Source organism: Pipistrellus hanaki, assembly GCF_964339955.1.
Source record: "Pipistrellus hanaki genome assembly, chromosome: 5".
NCBI classification, from domain to species: Eukaryota; Metazoa; Chordata; class Mammalia; order Chiroptera; family Vespertilionidae; genus Pipistrellus; species Pipistrellus hanaki.
The window spans coordinates 5,678,121-5,697,027 of NC_140507.1; positions in this window are offsets into that span (position 1 = coordinate 5,678,121).

Here is an 18,907-nt window from a genome sequence, read left to right on the forward strand (position 1 = left end):
TTATATATATAGATAGAGATATCAATATATAGTTATAGATATAAAAGCCAAGCAACTGGAATGCCAGAAAGACTAAAATGACCGGAACTACCAGTTGCTATGACACGTATTGTAGTGGCCAACCTGCCCAATTGGGGTCCTATTCGGCCCTCCACAGCCTCCCATGGCCCCTCCTCCTGGCTGGCCCCACCCCCAATTGGCCTCCCATCCTGATTGGGGGCAGGGCCAGCCAGCCAACTGCCTGCAGCCCTTCCCCTCCAGCAGCCCTGCCCCCAATTGGCTCCCCCTATTTGGGGCGGGGCCGGCCAACCTCCTGTGTCCCCTCTTCCCCACTGGTCTGGCCCTGATCAGCCCCCATCAGGGCAGGTGGGCTGGACCCCACCCATGCACAAATTCGTGCACTCGGTCTCTAGTCTAAAATGAAGGACATGGTAGATTTTAAAGCAACTGTTTGGTAGTGAATCATGTTTACATGATAAACCAAAACCTATTATTTTAAGATTTCTTTGGTGGAAAGGACAAAGTAAGGAAGTTTAGAGTAAAGATATTATAAAACTAAAAGCTATCCCATGGCTATGACTGAAATCAGTGGTGAGTACCTGACGTTTTCATGACTAGCATTCTTCCTCCCCTTCTTCAGGCAACCGCAACTCCATTGTTCTGGTAGGGCCTCTCCTCCTTTGGCCACAGACCTGGCATATGACCCAGCCTCGCCAATCACAGTTGCTTAGGACGCTGCTTAGGAATAAGAATCTTAATCAAAGCTGGCATCCTTCCCTGGAATGATAAACACAAAGGCTGAGTTAGAGGGTCTCTCTCCTTCAGGGATTTGCACACCCGGAGTGGTCTGCATACCTGGAGTTGTCTGCTGCCATACCTCTATCTTCCTTTGTCTTGTGGAGGAAACCAATTCATAACAGGAGAGGAGGAGACCGATGCACAGAAACAGAACCGGAACAGAGACATCTGGTCAATTACCAGAGTCCTTGACATCTACTCCCACCATGGATTTCCAAGTCACATGATCCAATACATGCTTCAGTTAGCTTGAGTTGTTTTGGGCACCAGGACACATCTTATTACATAAACTCATACCATCCATTTATAATTTAGTGACCCTCCTTCAGCCTGAGCCAAGATCAAGCATAAGGTAAAATGATAAGAGAGTCACATGGCCAATTTCCCATGTCATACCCTTGCCATTAGTGAAACAGATTAGCCATTCTTTGAAATATTAAAACAATAATACCACAGCCTTCAGGAACATAAAATGATTATTTGTAACTCAGTTTATTTTATTATATTAAATATATTAGTAAACTCAGTTCTCCAAGATACTTGTTAATTCAACACTACATACAGTTATAAATTCACAACAGATAAGTAAGAAATTAGGAAGAAAAACGGCTAGAAGCAAGGGATACATCTGATAGTTTAAACTCTTCAAAGAGGGGCTTGCTTCTTTCTGTTTCCTTGGAGTCATCCGTCTTCACAGGGTGATTAAAATGTAGAGTAAGGTCACAAAGCAGTAACTGGGAGCGCTCTGTGTAAAACATAACAGAAGGGATCATATTGTAGCACACAAGTCCTAGACAACTATTGTTGCTTTCAGTAGCTATTGCCCAATTCTTGTTTTAGTTTTCTTTTAAGTGATTATTGATCAAACCACAATTTAGGTGTGCTTATTGTAACTTCAAGTCAAATTTCTGTACTATAAAATAAGCATGACAAAAGTTTACTAGGAGGGCTTTTTAGCCCAACTTGTCAGCTATCTTACTGAACTGCAAGTTGATTTATGCAAATTTTATTTACACTTTTTAAACTTATCAATTTTGTGTGTTCTGCATGCACATAGTATAAAGAATCAAATAGGTCTATAAGACATGTTATACAACTAACAGTTTTACCTCCCAAAAGCAATCACTTCTAACTTTTGGGGCTCATTTTGTTTTATTGCTTTTGTTGTTTTGTGTCTGTGGAGTTCTATCTTTTTGTTTGTTTGTTTGTTTGTTTGAGGTGGGGGCTGGAATTACCTCCATATTTCTAAATAACAGAATTACAAGCATTACCTATCTGCTTCTGATTACAGAAGATTAAGAGATAATTCTTTTTATTTATGCCCCTCTCCAATATACTTGAATACAATTTTTGCTAACTCAGTATTTAATGCTTAAATTTTTTCATTATATAAATATTCTTCACAGTTGAGTCTTATGACATTTCCCTTCCTTTACGTTACCACCCAGCCACAGTTAATTTCTTTTTTCATTGCTTAATCACATGAACATATCTCAAATGCCCTCCAGTTGGGTAAATCTCCTCTCCTAGTACAAACGCTTACCTATTCTACAGTGGAAAGTCTCTCCTCTCCAGAGCCTTCTGACCTGCTCTAGACTGGACCGAGGCCCTCCTGGACCACTGCACAGCTCGCATCCTGGGAGCTCCCTTCACCATTATCCTAGGGACTCCCTTCACCCTCCCTCATGTGGAGCATCCTTTCTCCAGAATCTCACGTCTTTCTCTGTTTGGTCTGCATCCTTGTTGGGTGGAATACAACCTTAGTAACTTCCTGAGGGGGAAAACTATGTCTGAGAAGTTCTCTCTCTACACCGAATAGAGAAATCTAGGCTGGAAATCATGTTTCTTCAGATGTCCAAGGGTGCTGCTGCATTTTCTTCCAGCTCCCAGTGTCACTACTGAGATATTTCAAGCTTCTCGTTTCTCTTTAGAAGCTTTGAGGATCTTTTGTTCTCCCAGTGTTTTGAAGCCTCACAGTACAATATTTTGGTGTGCATTGATTTTCATCCATTGTGTTGGGCTGTTTCACTGTAAAAACTCATACCCTTCAACTCTGGAGGAGTTCCTCAGACTGTTTCTTTAATGAGTTTCTCCTCGTCCATTGTCTATGTTCTAACACTCCTATTTACTGGATATTGGACTTCATTTTGCCTGGTTTGTCATATCCCCCCTAAAACTTTTTCTTTTCTTTATATTCTAGGGTATTTTCTTCATTTTTATCTTTAACCCTCTACAGAGTCTATTTCTATTATAGCATTTTTAATTTCCAAGAGCTCCCTCTGTTCTCTAAATATTTTTTGTAGTTTCATATTCCTTTTCATAGACATAGCATCTCCTCTGTGGATATTATAGTTTCTTAGAGTTCTTATTTCCCTTCATAATTTGTTTTTCTTCCTCCTTGATTGAATCTATTTATTGTCTCTATTTTTTATAGTAGATGCTTTCCTCATATGTCTGTACCACAGCTGTTTTCTCATATTTGAGGCCATGGTACTATAAAGATTATAAAGGCCATGGTAGGCGATATTGTAGGCTGGTCTGATTGGGTGGCTCATGGGGAAACCTGTGCTATCAGTCTTTTTAGGTCTTTTCTCTTAGGGTGGTCATATTCCTGAAAGAAAAATCTGCTCGAGGGTATAAATCAGGCTTCTGGTGTTTTATAGGCAAGTGGCAAGAGAAAGCTAGAGGTCAATTTGGTCTTAATACCCTTATTTTTAGTACAGTACTCTCCCCCTTGGCTTGTGACCAATGGCTGCAGGCCAGGGACCCTGGTTTTACCCTCTCATGGAATAAGCCTCGCGTCTCTGTCACAGAGAAACAGCTGCCCAGTGCTGTAGAGGAGGAGACCTTAGGGGCCTATGACTTCTTAAACATTTAACCAGTCCCCTGTTCTTAGCTCCACCCCCGCCGCCCCCTCCCCTACTTCCAGAGGATCCTGGTACAACCGTGTGTTGAGTCTTTGGGCTATTTCTTTGCTTTACCCAGCCAGTTCACAGTTTAGGTTTTTGGACTTCAGGGTTTAAATATCTCTGTTTTGTAGTTAACACTTTTTGAGAGCTCTTTGTCTTATTAATTTTTGTCTGTATGACATCACTTTAACTCTCATGTCTACCAATGATTAGATATCTGTCCTCGGGAAAGTTAGTTAATGTCTCCATGTCTGTTTCTGTACCTATAAATGCCAATGGTAATATTTCCTACCACTTATATAAAGCTTTTAGAAAGATATCTGGATTATGGTAAATGTTATGATTATTGACATTATTATTTGGGGGGAGAGTAGGGTAAACAGAGTGTTTATTTAATCTTCAATGTTTACCAGAAGCCTACCGTCCTACACGTCTACATTAAGCCCTTGTATCCTAGCTGTCTGACCTACCCCACAACTTTTCAGGACATGCATATCATTGTTTATTATTTCTAATTTACCTCATGAAAGGATTACCTACAACAGTTAGATAATCAAGTGTGGGAGGAATTTTTTAAAAGTGCAAGCACCCAGAACCAATTGTTCATTAAGTAAACATTTTCCAAGAACCATTATATCAAGGCACTGTTAACTGCTAGGAATACCTTTAAAAAGCTTCCAGTCGAGCAGGGACAGGGAAAGGAAGTAAACATGCAATTACAACACAGTATGGTAGATGGTATGAAAAGGTAGAAGAGGTAACACGCTGGCTTAAAGGAAGTTTTCCAACCTACTCAGTCTTGACTAACACAGTGTAGTAAATAGCAGCTAACCTGGGGGGTGGAGGTGGGGGTGCAGCAGTGGGCATTTCAGAAGGAGATGCATGTGTTAAAACACAGATTTTAAAAAAAGCGAAACTGTGTAAAGGTGCACACAGTTCAGCATGGGAGGAGCACAGCACATGCAGGGGGGGAAATAACGAGACGGGGCCTGGATGGGCTGGGGCCTGGTCTCAAAAGGTCTTATAGTCCATTCAGGGAGGACGAGTGAACCAATGGGAGTTTTCCGCATATTTACATGTTAGAAGATAATCCTCGCTGTAAATTGAGATTGGTTTTAGAATGAATTAAACAAAGCTAACCAGATTTCTTTATATCGGACTCCTCAGTGCCTTTGCTAATGTATACTATAAATTTGTGAAATACAGAGCATTATGCATTTCCCAAACTTGAGTCCCGGAAGAATGTGGAATCCACTGCTACTGCACCCATCTATTAGCATCTCTTAGGACAGCAGGGATCACAGAGCAAAGTGTGGGAGATGCTGCTCTGGGAGGAACAGGTGGAAATAGTGTAACAGACTCACTATCTGGTCCTAACTAACAGCCACCTTCCTCCTCTTCTTGGTGGCACACTCTGCCTCCACGTGTGCCCGTCCTCTCCTCCTCAGCCTCAGCAGGAAGTTCTGACTGGTCCACACTGGTCTTGGCAGACCCCTTCCCCTTGGCAGCAGCACCTGCTGCCAACAGTTGCCTTTGATGCATATCTGGTCAATGACAGAAAAGGGGAAATGTGCTGGAGGGATCTGGGAAAGGCTTATGTAAAGAGAAGAGGTAGAGGCAGTGTCTGGCCAAGTCTACAGGTAATGGCCATGAGGAGTAATGAGCAGAGTGACTATAACAGAGAAAAAAGAGAAGGAACCCAGGATCCGTCGAAGTTTCTAAAACTCTGAATCCATTGTAGGCTGCCCCACCTTGGATCTTCTTGTTCTTTTCTTTACATATAAGCATGATAAGTTGGTATTTTTTTACATGTAGCTGAAGGCCTCATAACTGATACCTTCAAATATCCAAGAGTTGTGAAAAGAATTACATAATTTATGTAGTTTTCATGGTTAAAAGTAGAACCAGCAGATGAAAGGAATGGGGAACGGGGTGACAGGTGGGACAGGGAGTTCCCTGACATGGGGAAAGTTTGGTCAGGGAAAGACTACCCCTAGAAATGCTCAGTCATGGAAATTTCACATGCCTGGGCTAAAACAGAACATGTCTGTGAGGTGAGTGCCCACACATTGTGCCCTGTGAGGTCTAATCCAACTCTATGAATCTGTTTAAAATGAAGAGCCCTTAACTCACAGAATCAAACACACTTCTAATTTTTAATTTGTAAGGAACCTTAGGGGCTTAGTAAGGATTAATGGATAAAGACACTGAATTTTGTAGAATGTGACACTGTCATTTAATAGTTTGTTGAAAGGAAAAAAGGCAGTAATTTAGAGAGGTTAGACTATCATAAGCTTGTTAGTGTCAAGGAAGGGAATTCAAGCCGGCTAACTCCTAGTTCAATGCTTAAACATAATTCATCTTTAGAGATCTAGTTCACACTATAATGTAAGCATTTCTTAAACAAAAAAGTCCTAAATAGTGGGCAAAGGTCACTAACACCCCATCAGAAGCCAAAATGGCTCTACTATTTATTTTATAACAATGATATGCAAACATTTTAGTTTAGTGATTCCATACTTACCTTTCATCTTCTTCAACTCCAAAGAAATTGTATTAATATTTTTAATTATGGCTTCCACATTTAGCCTATGGTCAGAAACATCACTGTTCAACATCTGATTTTAAAAGAGAAACAAAAACAGTATAAAATCAGACACATTTATATGTTATTAAAATACTTAAATTTTTAATACTTCTAAAAGGAAAACCTATTATTTCAGAACAAGTAATTGTGAAATAGTAGTCTTTATAAATAATTAGAATTCTAACATAAAAAGATATCAACTTATTATGCTAATACTAGAGGTCCAGTGTATGAAATTTGTTCAGGGAAGGGGGGGCATCCCTCAGTCCGACCTGCACCCTTTTGCAATCAGGGACCCCTAGGGGAATGTCTGTCTGCTGGTTTAGGCTCCATCCTGTACGGTTCTCTGCAATCTGGGACTGCTGGCTCCTAACTGCTTGCCTTCCTGTCTGCCTGGTCACCCTTAAACCCTCTGCCTGTCTGCCTGATCACCCCTAACCACTCGCCTGCCTAATTGCCCTTAACCATTCTGCCTGATCTCCCCTAACCATTCTGCCTGCCTGATTGCCCCTAACCACTTTGCCTGCCTGTCTGATCCCCCCTAACCATTTGCCTGCCTGCCTGATCTCCCCCTAACCACTTGCCTGCCTACCTGATTGCCCCTAACCCCTCTGCCTGCCTGATTGCCCCTAACCCCTCTGCCTGCCTGATTGGCCCTAACCACTCTGCCTGCCTGCCTGATTGCCCATAACTGCTTGCCTGCCTGCCTGATCACCCCTAACCACCTCTGCCTCGGCCCCTGCTGCTGCGGTTTCATCTGGAAGGACATCTGGAATGACGTCCAGAAGGTCGTTCGACTGTCTGGTCTAATTAGCATATTACACTTTTATTATAGATTTTCTCAACTCAAAACACCTCTAACTGGAAATCTTAGGATGAAGTTTCTTCTTTAATCAAACCATTTCCACAAGATGGAGCCCTTAAAGGGGAGATACAGACATCCCCTTCTCAGCAAGCCTACACACTCATAAACTCCCTGACACCTGAGCCATCATTGTTTACATGGAAATCACTATCTTCTTCTAACTTCTTATTTTTTCTAACTTATTCTTGAGTGACAAGATCCCCGGAAAATTTTTTTTAAAGAGATAGTAAAATTCAAAATAAGATTCAATTATAATTCATTGACTAAGAGGACAGCAAAATGATCACTTTTATCTTAGCAAAGGAAATCAGGGCAACCCAATTCCACCTCTGAATACTGGTTGAGTGAAATCCGTAAATCAACATGTTACTGTTATGTATGCAGCACATATATTTAAAGAATTGAGCCAGAAACAAAAACGTAGGTGGGTCACTGGAAACCAAACTAACCTGAGCCATTCAAATCTCTCAAAACACTTGAAAAAGAAGCCGCAGTCAGCAGTCAGCACACCCCACGCCAGCAATGTTGCAAGGTGGGCGGTTAGAGGCCTTTGAAAACAGTTATTTCCTTGCCTCCCCCTTTCCCCGAGTCAAAGGGATTTATCTGATTCCTCACGCTCACTGCAGAGCCACTGCAAAGGAAGCAACATTTTCGTTTTCAGGACAACGAATAAAACACACTTGGCATCCACCCACAAGCCCCTGGGTGCCACAGCTGGAATGGCAGCTGTATCTTGGGGATGGCAAACGGAAGGATTCGGGTCCGAGGGGGAAAGGAGAGATTATACAAAAACATAGGGCGTGGTTGGGGGTAGTGAAATTAACTTTAAAAACGAAGAATGAGTGTAAATTGAAAAAAAAAGAAAAAAGAAAAAAAAGAAGAACAAGGAGGAAATAGATTTCACTAAATGGACAGTGAAATGCCCAAGAAAGTTGACCCTTCCACTCAGAGTCTGGTTGCCTCTGGCACCCATGGGTGGGTGGGTGGGTGGGGTCAGTGTGCAGAACTGCGAGGAGCCCCCGCTTCGCTGGATGGAGGCGGGGCTGCCTCAGCCTCCCGGGGAGCTTGGTCAGGCCATTTCTGTCAGGAGAGGTGGGCAGTCTTCCCAGGAGGAGGGAGGTGGAGACAGGACTCGGGCAGAAGGAAGAGTGTGACGAGGCCAGACACCTACACGCAGGCACCAATCCCTTGGCTGGAGGCAGACACACTTAGGCCCGCACCTGCATTCTAACCATCACCACTCCTCCTCCTCCGCCTCCGCCTTCGCCTCCCCCTCTTCCTTCTTCTTCTTGGCCCAACTGACACCCTCGAGGACCCCTGGCTTTTGGGATCCCTAGGCAAACGGATGGGGACAACAGGGACCCCGTGAACCGCCTTCACGTGACCCTGCGGGCAACCCCTGGCCCTGCTGGACTGGGCCGCCAACCACCCTACCCCATGCAACCACCCATCAGGGCCTCCGCCGCCATGGACACTAGTCCCGGCCCTGAAGATGGACCCTAGACTAGCCTGGACATTTCAACAGCCTCCACCGTCCCGGCCCCAGACCCCACACCGGATTAAGATGACCTAAAACCCGGGAACCCTGGCCTGCCCACAACCTGGCGCACCTCACAGCCCACCAGGCCCAGGGTCACTGCGGCTCTGACCCCTAGAGGGGTGGGGCGAGCGGCCGTAAAAGGGAGAGGGCTTCCTGATTGGCCAGCTTCTCTGCCTGATGCATTCTGGGAGTTGTAGTCCCAGGCAAGAAGTAACGTTTTCTGTTACCTTCAGGTCTGCGGTGGGGAAAGGGAGAGATTATACAAAAATATAGGGGGCGGGTGGGGAAGGAATTTAAAATGAGGAAGGAATGTAAATTTAAAAAAAGAAAAATGAGCCTCACACCATGTTTCCCTCCACCCCAGCCTGGTCTCCACCTCCCATCTCCTGGGAGACTGTCCTGTCTGAGGAATGGCCTGACCAAGGAGCAAGCTCTAGATGCCAGGCTGAAAGCGGCTGGCGCTGTGGTGTGCGCAGAGAGGGCGGGCAGGAAGGTGTTGACACCCTCTCCCTTCTATGTGCCCTGCACTGTGCTAGGTGCTTTACAAACCCCCTCTGCATTTAATATTCACAGCTTAGGAGGGTGGTTAAAAGGACAGACTCTGGACTGAAAGTGCTGGAGTTTGAATCCTACTCCATCACTTGTTTAGCTATAAAGTGGCTGGGAAGCGCGATAATCATTCAGAGTCCAAATGTCCTCATCTGTCATACCCGGATAGTAACTGCCATCTAGTGGTCTTTTGAGGGTTAAGAGAGAGAATGCATCAACGGGGCTTGGCAGATGATGTGCCCAATAAATGTGCGCTGTCATTGTTCCTATAAATTTTTATGGATGAGCAAAGAGCACAGATGAGCTGAGAGATGTTCACTGGTTTCTTGACAAATAGAGATGTTGGGATTCCGGCCTTCTTTGCTGGATTCCAAGAGGAGTCTCTGCCACCACCGCCTTTGGGGCCGACTCCGAGACTTTGCGTGGTGCCCCCAGGATATGCCTTCGACTTGATGAGGAGCTCAGACCTGCAGTATCGGCTTTGATACATGTCTTTGTCTTCTCTAAGCTCACTCTCACACACACCAGCCTCACCAACCGGTCTCTTTCTCAAACCCACAGAACATAGTCTGTTGTTTATTTGTATCCTGTTGCCTTGGATTTAACACAGAATTTGTTGTCTGATAGTTGAGGAGGGGTACAAAAGGACTGAGCTTCAGTCTCAGGTCAGCCAGCTCTGTAATCTTGGAAAGGAGGACCTTCATTTCTCTGAGCTCGTTTCCTCATCTGCTTTCTTTAAAAAGGAATGTGCTAGATCAGTGTTTCCTAAGTGTCACTAGTTATAGGGCAGCTATGTCCCAGCTATTTCATGATTACCTTCATATTTTAAATGTGCTCCCCTTTAAAATTTAAGTCTACTTGAAAAGCTTGATGTCACCAATGTAGATGGAAAAAAATATAAATAGAAGGTAATTGGAAAAATAAAGACAATGAGAAGGAAACATTATTTTTAATCATCTAGCTATTCTTGCCGCCTGATGGCTATGTTCTTGCAGCCTGACTTTCTTTGTTAAATTAGGTTCGTACCGCATGTTATAGAAGTCTTAAAAATAGTCTGGCACAAACAGAGACTTTCTTCTTCATGTTTCAGGATGATGAGACCTGGATGGGGAATAACTCTTCTTGTGTCGTTACATGTTCTTTAGTGTCTGTGAATCACATACATCTCTTAGATCCCTGGTGGGGTAGGTCCCACACTTTGCAGAACCTAAGCTCAGATGCTCTTCAGTATCCCATCCCTTCCAAAGATGCCTTCATTCTCCACATGTGATGGATGCCTTTCAAAGCTTACCTTAGTCCTTCTTGAACCAACCCTACCCAGGTCTGCAGTTTCAAGCCAGGCTCTCTGCTAGTGCTTCCCTCACTTAACTTTCTACCTGTGGACACTTGCTAGTGTCAGACTCTTGCATTTTCTTACTTCTGACGTGCGCATGGAACACTTTTCATCTAATCTTCAGGTGCTCAGTAAGGGAGAGAAAAGAGGCTCAGGAGGCCGGGAAACACGCACTGTTTGAGCACTCACTGTGTATCCTGCATTATGCTAGCAGCTTTCATCTTCTGAGAGCTCTCTGCGGTAGCTGTTATCACCCCAGTTACCTGGGAAAGGAAGCTGAAGCTCAGAGAGTTTAGTGTCCGCCCAGGGGCACAAGGATCGGATCCTGTCTGTGCGACTCCAAAGCCTTTTCTCTGCGCCAGGTTGTTCCTGGAACAGGATGCAGTCTCCTGAGACAGTCAACAACGACATCATGGCTCCAAAGTGTTTGGGGCCTCACAGATCACTGGGCTTGAACATAGGTATGGATGTGCACACAACACACAAACACGGAGTGACCAACCTTGGGGAAGCAACACTTATTTTCTGAACTAGAGACATTAACGAAACAAACATAACTGCCATCATTCTTTCCTAAAAGCAGGGATAACTTAGCATCAAAAAGGAAGGAAGAAGGAAAAGGAAGGAAGGTCATAATAATTTCAAAATAAAACAAGTTTAACAGAAATCTTATTGGATGCGTCATTTTTTAAATTCCCCTTTTACTGATGCAGACTAGTTAAAACTGCACCTCATATCTGCAGGATTCTAGATGTGCTATGGGAAACACCCCATGGATAAGAGCAGAAGAAAATAAGGCCTTTAAGAGAGCTAGGGTGAACAAAGGCAGGTAGGTGGAGATAGCATTAAGACTGAGAATCCTCCCCTAACTGGTTTGGCTCAGTGGATAGAGGGTTGGCCTTTGGACTCAAAGGTCTCAGGCTTGAGCCTGGTCAAGGGCATGTACCTTGGTTGTGGGCACCTCCCCAGTAGGAAGTGTGCAGGAGGCAGCTGATTGATGTTTCTCTCTCATCGATGTTTCTAACTCTCTCTCTCACTCTCCCTTCCTCTCTGTAAAAAAATCAATAAAATATATATTTTTTAAAAAAGACTTAGAATCCTGAAAATCGGGGATGAGGGGTGCTGGGCTGAGTAGAAGGTGCTGTCTCTGGAGCCCCATTTCCCCATCACCTTGAATCTACTCACAAGTGTTTGCCAGGCCTGCTTGGGCTCAACCACCTGCCTCCCAGCTTCTGCTCACAGGACTTGAGATAGAACCTGGGGACCTGTCACACATCCAGAGTGCTGATTGCTTCTTAGGAGTAGATTCAAACCACTGTAATTTGGGAAAAATCATCATTAAACTATTTTTAAAAGAAGGATAAACATTGTGTTTATTTTTTAATAAACATTATAAATTGGGGAAAAGGGATCTGAACTCAGAAAAACATAGATTGTAATAATGTACAGTATTTTCCTTCATAAAAATGTCTTGGAGCCATGATGACTAGTTATTGTGGTGTCCATCCTCCATAAGTAATTATAGATTTCCTTTCTTTCCTCCACATAAAAACTTTAAAAGCATGATCTGCTACTTAAGGCTTGAGACTGTTAACAGATGAGGCCCTGAAAACAACTCTATCTCTTTAAATACGTTTGCAAATACAACATTTTGCTGGAGCCCAACACAGGCTGTAGCTATGGATTCTAATGCTAATCAAATAAAGGAAATTAAAAAGCCCATGAGTTCCCCCATTAAGAGAAAGCTGTTACAGAACAACAAGGTGATTAAGCATTTTATGGAACCAGGTGTGAATGCCTCAGTTAGTTTTATTACTAATTCTGGACATAAAGCCTTCATTTCCAGGAAAACCAATTGGGTAAATTATCTCTCTCCCACTCGAGCTCAGAGCTCCCATTCCCATCCTCTCCCTGCCCCTTACCGAGTGACAGTGTGGTCTCTGTGCCTAGGGACCAGCTTCCTGCTGGAGCATCTGGATATTGCTTTGTACAACCCTTTGTACCCAGACCTGGCAGGCAAGGAGAATGTACTTGGATATTACTTAAAGAGCACGGCCTGTGTTCGAAAGATCCAGGAAGCAAGAAGGTATGTGACTTCTGCCATGAAAGTTGGGTCCCTTTCCCACTGTCTTCTGCAAATAGCTGACATTACACGGGGCAGAGTCATTTTCTTCTTTCTCCAGAAGAAACACTTCTGAACTATAGGAAGACATTTATATATATAAAAGCCTAAGCGGCCTTTACAACAGAATGACCAGTTGAGCAGTTGCTATGATGCGCACTGACCACCAGGGGGCAGACACTCAACACAGGAGCTGCCCCTGGTGGTCAGTGCACTCCCACAGCCAATCTCCTATGGCCCCTCCCCTCAACCTGCGCCCCCCCATGACCCCAATTGGGGGGGCTGGCTAACCTTTGTGACCCCTTCCTCTGGATGGCCAACCTCCCACGGCCCCTCCCCCCCTTTCCTGACCCAGCCCCAATGGGCCCAATTTGGCCCTGATTGGCCCCAATTGGGGGTGGAGCTGGCCGACCAACCTCCTCCCGGCTGGCCACAATCACTGGCCAGGCCCAGGGACCCCACCTGTGCATGAATTCAGTCTCTAGTTATTAATAAAAACCCAAATTGCTCGCGGTGTTAACAAAAACATTTTCACTTCTACAAAAGAAGAAAATCCTGCCATTTTGCAAGAACATGGATGGACCTTGAGGGCATTATATGAAGTGACACAAGTCAGAGAAAGACAAATACTGTGTGACCTCCCTTATATGTGAAATCTAAAAACATTGAACTCATAGAAGCATAAGAGTGCGAGGAAATGGGGAGATGTTGGTCAGGGGGTACACACTTTCCATGACCAGGTGAGCACGTTCCAGAGTCCAGTACACAGCATGGTGACTAGAGCTAATACTGTATTGTATACACACGTGAACGTCGCTGGGAGAGCAGAGCTTGATGTTCTTTCCATAACAAGGACAACAACAAGATGCTAATCGCGTGAAGTCAAGGATGTGCTAACTAGCCCTATTGCGGTTAACATTTCACAACATATACCGATATCACATCATCACGCTGTACACCTTAACTTACCCAACCTTATAAGTCAATCATATCTCAGTAAAGCTGGGGGGGGGAAGGGGAGAGAAATTACAGCTCTGTACCAATATTTCCCTCTAAACTAGGAAGCTACCCAGTAGAGTAGCCAGATAAAACACATGATATCGGTTCAATCTGAATTTCAGGTAAACAACAGGTAATTTTTTTTTTAAAAACTATACGTATGTCCTCAATATTATTATATATGGCGCATCCCTATATTAAAAATTTATCTGTTTATGATTTCAATTTAACCTGGAATCCTGTTGTTGCTAAATCTGGCAATGCTACTACCCAAACACTTCAACGATGAAAAGACACGCCAACAGTCAGTCCGAAGGCTTGTAGATTCAGGAGGGATGGAAGCCAAGAGAATATCGATGCTTTCCAACTTGGTGTCCCAAATAATAAATACACACACTCACCGCGCCAGAATGCGGCTCCCTTCTCCCTCGGCGTCCCTGGAACGCAGGCAAGAAGCGACGCCTTTGAGAAGACAGATGGGCGAAAGCTGGCACTACTCAGCACGGAGCTGCTGTGCACGTGGCTTGCTACCTTTGTCTGAAAACTGTTCGCACCTGGCTTTTTAGAATATGCCTTCAGCCAGCCAGGCCTATGCACGACACAATGGTGCTTATGGCCGGAGATCCACCAATCGGAAAGCACCTTCTGTCCCCAAATAAAATATGTTTTTAACTCTAACATGTCAGCCCTCCACCCCACAACACCACTTCCCCTGTTTATGGAAGACATGGATCCTGAGCAGACGTTTGTCCCTTGGGACACTGCCCCTCATTCCCATGCCTCACCCACGGCAACCAGCCATGCAATGACAAATGAGCGTCTTCAGGAAAAAACATAGTCTGTGCATGAGGTTAATCACAACGGAATATACACGTGTGCTCACCTTTTGTGGAGTGGGCAGGCACAGCAGCAAACACACTTAATGTCCGCTTGATTCTTGGAAGTGGGAGGAAGGAGATGGACATTCCAGCGTCAAGTTCTTCCTCATTTAGGCCTTTACGTCTTCCGTGTCCTAGCCTTTTCATTTGCGCATAGTATGTGCTCACTAAACCTTACGAATGGATGAGTTGGCCCGTCAGGGTGGCATCCGGGAGAGTCACAGGAACCGAGGCGTGTCTGAGCACCTGCCATGCTGCTGGGATCTCAGCAAAGCGCTGACAGCAGAAGCAACAGGTTCCTGGCTCTGAGCCCCTGAGGGAGGGCCCGCCCTCCCCGTGCTGTCTAAGCAGAATGCAGCCTGAACAGCTGTTCTAGAAGCGGTGACAGGCTTGCAAGCTTCAAAGCTGCCTGTGCCTCGTGGGCAAGATTAGGAACTCTGGTCCCTGATTTAAAAAAAAAAAAAAAAATCATCATTTAAATAAAAATCAAATGACTCCGGATCTGTCCGAAATGAAGGATGTTTTAATACTTTGTGTGTAACAACACGGATATTTTGCTGCTTTTTTATTAACCAGATTTTATTATTTTTCAGAATCTTGTCAGCATAATCATTTTACGGGTGGATGGAGTATTCGGCCCTGCCCCTGCAGGAGTTCTTCCACAGCAATTACCTCGTGGCACTTTCTCTGTAATTAGGTTTCCACCGAGGACTTTTCCCCGGGTCTGTGTAATAAGTGAAATATGACCAGAATTTAAATTTGTCAATTACAAGCAAGCGTAAACACGCGGCAGAGCCATGAATTCCAAACCGCAGGCTTGCAATTGCTGAGGGGCAGATGCTCTGAAATTAAAATGGAAATAAAAACTACTGACTGGCAAGTGGAAAGTGGCCCCCAAAGAGCACAGATCTCCCCCAACACTGTGCCTGACCCTCCCCAACAGCGCGGGCTCTTGATTACAAATTCTTCAGCGGAAAACGGAGGAATCAAGGAGCAAGCAGCGGGTTTGTGGTAAAGGAACCTGGGCAGGGGCTCTGAGCTCCTGCCCTGTGAATTCCTGTGCCTGGCGGGCCAGGGCCTCCCTGCACTATGCTGTCTGCTGGCAGCATTCTCTCTGCCAGGTTCAGAGACAGACAGAATGTGGGGGCCGGCCTTTGGTCTCCCAGCAGCTCCCATTTTTTGCTGACCTGACTTCAATAATTGCTCTTGCGGGGCCCTCTGCCGGCCATTTCTCACATAGGGCCTCTAAAAGCCTGCACACCCTTGAGGACGCTGACAAATCATTTATTTCATTGAAACAACCACACAAGAAAAGCAAATTCTTTGAGCTTTGTATTTATAAGGAGCCCCAGGTAAAGGAAATGGAACTCACAGTTTTTAAACTGAGTGCATGCATTTATTCACGCAACAAATCTTCCTGGATTTTCCCTTCCTCCAGTCACTGTGTTTTAGGCAGATAGTGGGAGAGGAGGTAGACTGGAGCCCACAAATGGCACAAATACATGGAAAGTGACAGATGAATGAGGCAGTGTCCAGGAAGGAGATATGTCACGGTGGGGCAGGTGACTTGGCTGGGCAACTTTTAAGGAGGGCTTCCCTGAGGAAGGGACTTCCGGTTGAGATCAGGAGAGAAGAGCCATCCAGGCAGAGAGAACAATGTGTTCAAAGGCCCAGTGTCCGGGACAGCCTGTCATGGGGAGGGCTTGAAAGGATGTCTAGCCATGCTGGAGTGCAGAGAGCGAGGGGGAGCCCAGGGCAAGAGGAGGCTGAGGAGGGGGCATGCCAGGGCCAAGAAGCCCATGTTGAGTCTCCTGGCCCATATGGGAAGCCACTAGCTGCTCTTAAGCAGGTGGGAGATGGGAATGCAGTGGCTGTTGGGGCCTGGGCCGTGTCTGCCCCTGTTGTCCATTCTCAGTCGGGAGCCGGCTCAGAGCGGGAGCCAGTGTTCAGTGAATGAGAAACTCCCCCAAGTCTTCTATAGCTGGGGAGGCTGCAGCGAGGTCTGTGTTCCACAACAATCTCACTGGCCTCGCTCTCCCTTGCCCCGGACCACAGTTTTGGAATTTTTGCTGGAATGCTTTCCCAAAGGATCTAGAAGTTTCTAGTAGTTACAGGCTTTGGAAGCCCGCAGCTCTGGGTTTAAATCATAGAGGTCCCTGTTCTCTCCGAGTAGCCAGTGCCCTCACGTGTAAAATGAGGATTATTTACATGTTTACCCAATAGGGCTGATGTGGAGGTGCCATCTCATCACCTGTGCAAAAGGCCTGGCACATTTAGCTATCAGTTCCCTGTGGGGTAGAAAAGGGGGCTGATGATCCGTGGCTGGCCGAGGCTCTGGATGAGGTGGGAATTTTTTGTGGTCTCCAAGTTCCTGTCACTTACAACTCCTCTTATGGTTTATTCTGGAGAAAGGAAAGAGGGAGTTCTCTCTCTGGGGGGTCCCTGAAGAGCTGACAGATGTTCTCTACGGCAGCTTTCAACAGAGTTGATTATTATTATTTATTATTATTATTTGTGATTGATAGCCTGGCCTCCAAATCTCTGGGCAGGGTCACGGAGTAGGAATGGAATTAATAAATGGGACCTGCTTCCTGCTCCATTCATGGCTCCAACAAAATTAAAGACAGAGACAGGTAGGAGGCTCTCAGCAAACAGCATTTTGAACCCTGGGTTCTGGGGCGCAGGTGTTGTGGGGAGAACTCTGCAGAGTATGAACCACAGCTGAGCCAGACAGATGCCCAGAGTAGAGGTGCCCGAGGACACCCCACAGAATACCAAGCCCTTCCATTGCAGTCCATCTGTTTGAAGGAAGGAGCCCAGGACTCTGGGACCACATGTGCATGGATGGCACTGCTTGCTTTGATTAGCACATGGCTCACGGGCACACAGCTGGTCGTTTGCAGAACGGGATTTGGATGCAAATCTGAACCGGGCCTGTGGTTCTTAGCCACGAGAGGAGAGGAGGGGAGACATCATCTCCCCCCCCCCCCCCCCCCCCGCCCCGTTCTTCTAAACGATTGGCTGGGATCCCGGTGACCAGAGACAGATAACAGGAGAAAAACCAGAAGTCTATTAGCATTGTTAAGAAATAGAACTCAATACATTTTAGAGACTTTGTTGGCTGTATTCAATGATTCATGAGTCGGCAGCACGTAGTCTAGTGACAGGAAGGAGCTCTGAGGAGCTGTGCAAAGTGACAGACTCACAGGCAGAGAGGGGAACAAGGAAGTGGTGCTGGGAGCTGGGGAGAGGGCTGGTTACTGCAAATTTACTTCAGGGGTTGTCGGGGGTCTACCAGGCAGATCGCCCAACTAGTGCTGATCAGGATCAGGTGATTCCTGACTGGTTTAAGAATCTACTTCCGGGACAGCCAACTGTAGTTAAGTCTTGATTTGATGACATGAGGCTCAGCATAAGTGACTCCATTTTGGGCCTGCTGTCTTGTTTTTGTCTACATGCATACCTCATGTATACATGGGAGGTACTCAGGAAACTGAGCCATCCCCCAAGATAGCCCAAGCCTCCTGCTTAAATAGCACCTTCTGCTAAAGGAAGGACACAAGGAAGATGGGGAGTTGAGGTGAGAAGAGGCCAGTTCAGGGGTGACAGGAAAGCACAGTGAACAAGGACAAGGTTTACTGTGCAGATTGGAGGCAGTGCCTCTTCTGGGTACGGAGACAGAGATGCTTACAAATGGAGACTTCCGTTATGTGTGCAAATGTCCCTACAAAAGGGTAGCCTCCACTCTGCTGTCATGGCTTCTCCTGTGTCTGCGGCTGCTCAAAAAATAACCAGCTCAAAATGATCCTTGTGCCAAAAGGCATATTTTTGGGTGGCACATTCTGTTACTCTTCACCATTATATCATTTATGAACATAGTATGGCGTATTACAGTTGCTTAACACATTGCACACCAGTAGTTTTATTGCTAGCTTTACCCAGTGGCCAGATAAGTTGCTATTGAACGAGTACAAAAATCATGTTACAAAGTACCATACTTTAAAAAGATATTAGCTTATAAGAACAGGTAATAAATAACTTCAAAATGCAATGGGTATTTAATTTTAAGGCGTGCCTTTAACATTTATGTAAAACACCGTGTAATATGAAAACACGAGAATGCTCGGGATCCGCCCGCAATGCGTTAAGTATTTACTGCACAATTATGAGATCCTTAAAACAAATGCCTAGTATACAGAGGAGCTCAATAAAATGCATGCTGACAAATATACAGATCACTGGAAAAGAACATCTGAGAGAAATAGATCCTAGACTGTAACTGGACAATCAATAGGTCTGCGCTACCTGTCACTAATTGAGCCAATGA